The 7,184-nt window shown below is 41.5% G+C and overlaps 1 non-coding gene across 4 annotated transcripts; it reads right to left on the reverse strand.

Annotated features, from left to right (window-relative positions):
* Positions 1–409: 409 nt before the first annotated feature.
* On the reverse strand, positions 410–6,617 carry SPMIP3 (sperm microtubule inner protein 3). Of its 4 annotated transcripts, none has more exons than XR_010830247.1 (4): positions 5,673–6,617; positions 3,824–3,986; positions 3,470–3,627; positions 410–607 (listed from the first exon to the last, which is right to left on the reverse strand). It is a non-coding gene; the product is annotated as a sperm microtubule inner protein 3 (transcript). The 4 variants fall into 4 exon arrangements; XR_010830246.1 differs by having other exon boundaries at positions 3,470–3,557; positions 5,673–6,609; XR_010830245.1 differs by having other exon boundaries at positions 3,470–3,557; positions 3,916–3,986; positions 5,673–6,597.
* Positions 6,618–7,184: the final 567 nt, after the last annotated feature.

Consider the following 7,184-nt stretch of genomic DNA (forward strand, 5'->3'; position numbering starts at 1 on the left):
AGTTTATTTAGAAAGTTAAAAACCACAGTATTTTCTAGGAGATGGAGGGAATAAATCCTGAAGTGTGAACTATAGGTAATAATTACAAAGTGTTCTTGTCTTCTGTATAGCTGTAGGAGGAGCTGTCAGTGAAACTACCACCCCAAGGAATGGGGGCGTCATTGGCTCAAGGAGTGGGTGAAATGAGGGAATGCTTTGCTTCTGCAGCAAGTAAATAAAAGAGGGCTTACTGTGTACCAGTCTCTCACTTCTGGTAAGCAGAGACTTTACAGTTAAAGTCTGTTTCAATTTTCACGCTGTTGTAATTCCATTGTACAAACTACCCTTGTTTTTTAGTTGAGGAATTCATATTCCCAGGCTCAAGAGGGTTTCTAAGCAATATAGCAATGTCCTAAAATGATATGAAATATTTGTGCAGTTAAAGAAACAAAACAATTGTCTTGGATGCAAGAGTGATTTATGCTCCTCTTCTAAGTTCAGCTGAGATTTTTCTTTGATTCTTCCGCTCAAATGCAGGCCTGGAAGGTTGAAAACATGCTCTGACTAGTACTTGTCCAGACAGTATGTGGTCCAGGATCTGTTGTTGGTGTGCGTTTATTCTCATGACCTGAAACAAAGAATTTTTCAATTTTGGGTGGTTAAACTTGGTATCTGTAAAGCTTATTAGGTTGTCTCTGCATGCCAGTTTTGTGTAAGTTTGCTTATGAGTTAATTCTTGGATTGTTGCACAGCTGCTTTCCTCGTGTCAAAAAAAAAAAGATTATAGAAAGGTTATACCCTGCCTATTTTTTTGCTATTTTTCCCCTTTTTTCAGTGCTGCTTTTCTACCCCTTCTTTCATTTGTACATGTGGGGAAATAAATCTTGGTCAAGCTGAGATACATGTCTGATCACCAGCCTGAATGTTGTAGAAATGAGCTAAAAGTTAGGAAGATTTTCAAACACTGTGTGGTTTGCTCTTGAAACCGTGTTGTGTTCAACAACAGAAGCGAGGAGAAAGCCATTCTATGAAAGAAAAGAACAGCCCAGTGCTGTACCAACAGTAGGTGTGTTTACTGGTGGCAATGTTTAAGTCGCTTTGAAGGCTTTTATAGTTTCTTTTCAAGCCAAAATACACTGCTTTGCTTCCCCCCAGCACCTCCCATTTGTGATGTCAAGAGCCCTTTGGCCTCAAAGGAATTGCCCCAGTCAATAATAAGCTTTCAGTTGTCTGTCACAAGCTACGTTAGTAGTGAGCTGTCATAAAAGACACAACCTCTGTCCTTATGCTTGCCATTGAAAAAAGCAAGTCTGTATTTTTCAGGCCATTCCTGTATACTCCTTTCCTCTATGAAGTCTCTTCTGTCGTTAGTGTGTAAGGGGATAGGATAGTAGTGCAGGATAGCACCTGAAACCGATTCTCTACCAAATGCCCCTCCTGCTAAAGGGATGCTTTCAGGAGAGGCGTGAATCCCTGGTTGACCTGTCAAGGTGTCTGACAGAAAAAGTATTCTGATCTCATGCTGTTCTTGCTTCCACTTAAATACTTACTTGGTTGATACTCCTAGGTTTGTGCTGTACTGCAGCATTCAGTAACCCTTATGTCCCTGTGGTTTAGTGAGTCTGCTTTGTTAACCTAATGGGAGAGGAAGTGGGGGACGCTTCTGCTTAGCTTTTCCATTTGTATTCCACGTGTAATTGGGTTTTGGTGTGCAGCTAATGGACAAACCCTTCAGATAAAGTGGCAGACAGATACGGTGATGTAATGCATGACAGCTGCTTTTGTCTATCATCATCCTGGAAATCTACTTTCTAATAGAAGATCGTAGTTTCCTGTTGCTGTCACAACCAGCTTCCCTAATGAAACATAATCAGAGGCTTAGCTGGTTTAGAAAAAGTAAAAGGCGAAATGGTTGGGATTGAAGGTGAGGGATAACTCATTCCATTGAGTTTTCTCCCACCCATACTGCTCCTAGTCTCTGAAAGAGTGAATCTTAATATACCCGGTGGTATAATAATCAAGCTTATCTCTTGGTGTATAACGGTTTTATGTACTTAAGGTACTCTGCTGCACACAGATACATACAAACAAGGATAACACATAATTTTCAGGTACTTAGAATTTTATACCATTCTTTGTTGGTCGGAGTGTTGCAACTGTGATTGTACATAATGAGCTTACTTTTGACATATCACCTGTAAATATCTTTCACATTCAAAGACTTTCAATACAGCTTTAAATGGATAATTTTCAGTTAAATCCTAATGCTCTTCACTGCCACTTTAGAACTGTTATATCAAATGTATTAAATCAATGTGTTTTCTTACACTACTCAGTTTTTTCAGTGATGAATCAATTTGTTCACACATTCAGGTACTTGCATACATAGAGCTAAAATGTTACTGGCACTATGTACAGCACGTTTAACTAATCATTTTTAAATAACGAAATGCACAACTATCAGTAGCTTGCTTGTTCTCATCCATTGTTTGCCTTCTGTATATTAGAGAGGGAACCAGGGTACTTGAGTGTTGGTAGTGGAGAGAGAATATGGCTTTGGGGGATAGGTGGCAGCTCTCTTTTGGGAAAAAAAAGTGAGATAACACTATTCACTTTTTTTCTCAATGAAATTTAAGTTGGTTAACATTTACAGCAGAGCAAACCTCCCTTGTTTGTCTTATGCCCCTCTTGCAAGTCAAATGCTGCTTTGTATGAAGTTTGATTGTACCAGTCACTGGTGGGCTTTCTCACTATTTTTTGAAAATGAACGTACTTCCTGAGAGCTGCATTGTCAAAGGTTGAAATGGAGTTTCAGCTTTGTAGCTTACTGGAGCTGGCTGCAGTTTACTGAAAGGTCTAGGCAAAAAGCATAAATCATTCTGTAATACCATGCTGACATATGGTATGTAAATACCATGATCTACCCAAAGGGTAGCCAGCATTATAAATGTACTTTCTAATCTCCTGCTGAAATGAGCACTCAGTATAATGCAGCTGTAATCTAATAGATATTAACAGCCTGAGATGTACAGTAAGACCTTAATAATTCAGTATTGTTCTATTATCTCCATCTGACTTGTAATTAGCATGATAAGGGTTGTGCATCTTGCAGGCAAGCAACTAACTGGATTAGTTTAGAATTTTTAAAGCCTTGACTTCTGAATTGAAATAGCCTACGATACTTAAAAAAAAGTATACTTGTTTTGAAGTTGATATGTAATACAACAAATTTTTATGGGGGGAAAAGTACACAACAATTTCTATCCTGGATTTTCAGATATGTAATAAATTCCGGACATGCAGCACTCCTCGTATGGCCAAAACCCCTTTGGATGTAATTTTGGTTTACTCTGCCTGGATTCTCTTGTTCCTCTTTTAGGCCAAAGTCATAAAAAATCATTAGAGTTGTTGTGATGTTGCCCATAATAGGCGTAAACAGGAAAGGTTTATTCCAAAGTTCCTATGGCTTTACTTTGACACGCCAGCTTACCCTGGATTTCCTTTAGACGTGTTTGCCTGGTGGACCCGTCCTAGTTGCCCAGGGTAGAATCCATAGGCATCCTGGGCGAACCACTAAGCTGGTAAAGCAAGCAAACAGAAGATAGTGGTGGTATGAGCAGGAGGCTAGAGGGCAGGATCCCGCCCATTCTGTGGAAAAGCAGATTGTCTATGTGGCAGTTATGAATAAGCAAAGAAATATTTTTATGCTAGTATTGCACTTACTAGGAAATAAGGGAATGACTTTGATAACAAGGTACAATCTTGCATCTTTTGAAAAAAAAAAAAAAGGCAACAAAAAAAACCTGAGCTTGTGCAGATGAATGTGCTTCTTTACAAAAAGTACCTGTCTGAGAAGGTAGGGTCTCGAGCAGTTTTCTTGTACAACTAACTTGAGAGCCTGGCCTGTGCACATGCCGTATGGTTCAGGAGCCTTACCCTGGTGGAAAGATCGGTGCAGGATCTATAAACTCCCTTAGCTTGTTTGCAGAGTACGACACGACAAATTCCTACAAACAGTGATGTAAAATGTTAAATTTGTTTGTTAAGGAGCTACTGATAGACCTAAAATGACCTGCTTACATGTCTGAGTGTATTAATCTCTATTTTGGTAGCCAAAACCTCTATGGAATAGCATACCAATTGGGAATCCCCCAAGAAATGACTAGAGGAAGAAAAGAACCAATATATGTGTAAAAGTGAAGTTCTACAAAATGCTGCATTTTTGCAGAGATATAGAAGCTCATAGAATGAGTTGCACAATATCAGGTAGCAGGTCTTAAAATAGAAATAAATGCAGGAACTAGTTAACTTATTTAAATGGTGCTTTATAATTCAGGACAACAGTGCTGCTCTGTGACTCAAAGCAGAATTTCTTTGCAGACTGATTCCTTATATCAGTGGGTCTGATGGTGTGCTCATTTGTCACAATTAAGTAGTAATTTGCTCTACCTCCTGAGGAATGAAATTTGGCTAATATGTATAAAACAGTGACTCACCAGTATTTGGAAAACAAAGTAGATGTTTTCTGTATTTTGTTGCCCATCAGAGTCAGTGAATTATGTTTTGGCCACTCCATGGCAACTACTTCACTGCAGTGTGAATTAATATTATAGCTTGAGGAGTTTGATGTTAAAAGCTGTTCTCAGCAGAGATCTTAGTCACAGGCTATTGTTTTGAATAGTATCACGGCACTGCTGTCTTAGAAACTCCTTGAATGTGTCCATAGTTTGATTTTTTTCTAAAACTAAGAGTAGTGCATCTTCCACTTAGTTGTAGAGCACTGTGTAAAAACCCCTTATCCAAATCAGTCTACAAAAGAATGTATTTTCATGCTTTAGATAATTTCAGTCAATCTTGGAAAATGTAGCTATACAACATACAAAAGTGACAACTCCAACACTCACACACAATATGAGCTGTTGAGAATCACTGTTATATTTACCAACATTTCCATATCCCTGTCAGCCAGTTCTGCACAACTGTTGTCCTCATCATAGTCAGCAGCACCAACAGAGATTCTTCTCCTTTCCCCGGCTCCTCCCCGTGGGTGATTATTCTTCTCCGGCTTTACCCTTAGCATGACTCTAGTAGGAAGCATTGCTCGTATGCTCTTCTTTGGGAAATCAGGGAAGTTGCACATTGCTTCCTTCAACAGGAATTATTTATTCAGGTTGCCAACCCCCTTACCTTATGTAATGCCAGCGGTAGCGACTGTGTCCCACAGAAGTGACAACCTTCCTTCCAGACCTTGGGTTCACTGTCTGTTGGTGTATACTTTAAAGGCTCCCATCTCAAAAGTTGTCCTCCATCCTGGACGCAGCCAGGACGATTTTTAGTATTTGCCAAGTGAGTGCCTAGGTTACAGCTTTTTTCTAACTTTGCATGCGTAGCTTCTGTTACAGGTCTTGGAAGCTTTTGAGACATGATGTATTAAAAAACTCAGTGTACTGTGAGCAACGTGGTTTTGGTTGGAGCAGACCAGGCATGTAAAACACAATAGGAACAAGAGAACCTAAGACAGGTTAAGTGATTCATGGAGAGGCCTGAAGGAAGCCTGTGTCAGGCAGGGAAAAGCAGTATATCCAAGTGCCAAAGCCATACAATTAAAATTGTGGCCCATCTGTAACCTGCCTGCTCATGTTAAATAATGAGCAGCTATTTAAAAATGCCCTGATCCTGTTTTTGAAACTTACCTAACATGGCACACTGAAGGACGTGGTCCCCTTTTTCAGGATGAAATCCATTCCGCTTTTCAGAATCGAGAAAGTCCATCCCAGTGAAGTTTATTTTACCACGTGATCTTTCTATTTACAGATTAGGTGAGGATCGAGGCTATAACATGAGCTTTCCTTCCCAAGTTCACGCACCGTGGGTTCATGGATGAGATGAATCACAGAGGGGCGATCGGGCACTGCACAGCTTCCAGGCACAGCGGTGGGGCTGCCTGCCCGGATTCCGTTCCCCTTGTGAAGCTGATGCAACAAAGCCTTTTCCCCCACCGTGCCTGGCTTTGTGATGCTTCCTTCTTTCCTTCAGGCGCTGACAGGGGAGTCCTGCCCTGCTGGGGGCAAAGAGATCAGGCCTGGCACTGTCAGCCTTGCAGATTTGTCTTTGAATGCTGCTGGAGCCAGTTTGCTGGCAGTGTTGCCATGTGCACAATAAAATGAAGGACTGGTGTCATACTGAAGATCGTGATGGAATCACAGACTCACACAGTTATTCAGGTTGGAAAAGATCTCTGAGGTTATCGAGTCCAACCGTTAACCTGGCACTGCCAAGTCTACCTCTAAACCATGCCCCTGAGCACTGCATCTACAAGTCTTTTGAATACCTCCAGATGAGGGTCTAAGGAGACTGGGAGCTGGACAGGGGAGGGGGAAGTCTAGTCTGCCAGCAGACCTCGTGGAAACTTGTGCTCCTGTACTCCCGACCCACCACTCTGAGTGCTGCTGGACTTTGGTGAACTAGACAGTCGTGTCTTCTGGTCCCCAAGCTGCACTGTCCTCACGTTACTCCTAGGCCTGAGTGTAGGAGCACCTCCTGACAGCAGGGAGATTTAATAAATTCAAAGGATGGGAAAACACAAAAGGACTGACACAAGTAGTAAAGTGTTCAGGGCTGGATATGGAGTAAACTTTTTATTTTTTGGACATTTTTTTAGACCCTTCGGTGCATCTTACTTGCTGTAGACAGAAGGTATAGCTTTATTTAGCTTTTCTGGAATTAGAGGTGTAGGTGTAATTTGAGTCTGGAACTTTTTGACACACCCTTCTGTCATGTGAGCTACAACCTGCATCTCAGCAGTGAAACAGGGGGACCTCGGGAGAGACAAGGTGGGGCAGGGAAGAAGGAAGAGCTTTGTTTGCCTCCTGGGACAGACCCCTGGAACCAGGGAGAGCCACGAGGGACCCTCTGGTCAGTGTGGGCCTGGGATGGGAGGGAGGACTCTGCCTTCGCTAGTCCAGGCAGATACTTGTTTAACCTCCTGACATGAGACTTTATAACCACCCAGAGGATCTGCTCCTCTGTTTCACCATTAGGAAGTTTCCCCTGCTATCCACTCAGATCCTTCCTGCTGTCATCTTAAGCTTGCTGTTTGTTATGGACATGGAGGACAGATTATTCCCCCTTTCTCCACAGTGATATTTCAGGTATTTGCTATATCCCAGTAGTGTTTTTTTTTCCTCAGACTGATAAATCCCTAT

Source organism: Anser cygnoides, chromosome 3 (assembly GCF_040182565.1).
Source record: "Anser cygnoides isolate HZ-2024a breed goose chromosome 3, Taihu_goose_T2T_genome, whole genome shotgun sequence".
NCBI lineage: Eukaryota > Metazoa > Chordata > Aves > Anseriformes > Anatidae > Anser > Anser cygnoides.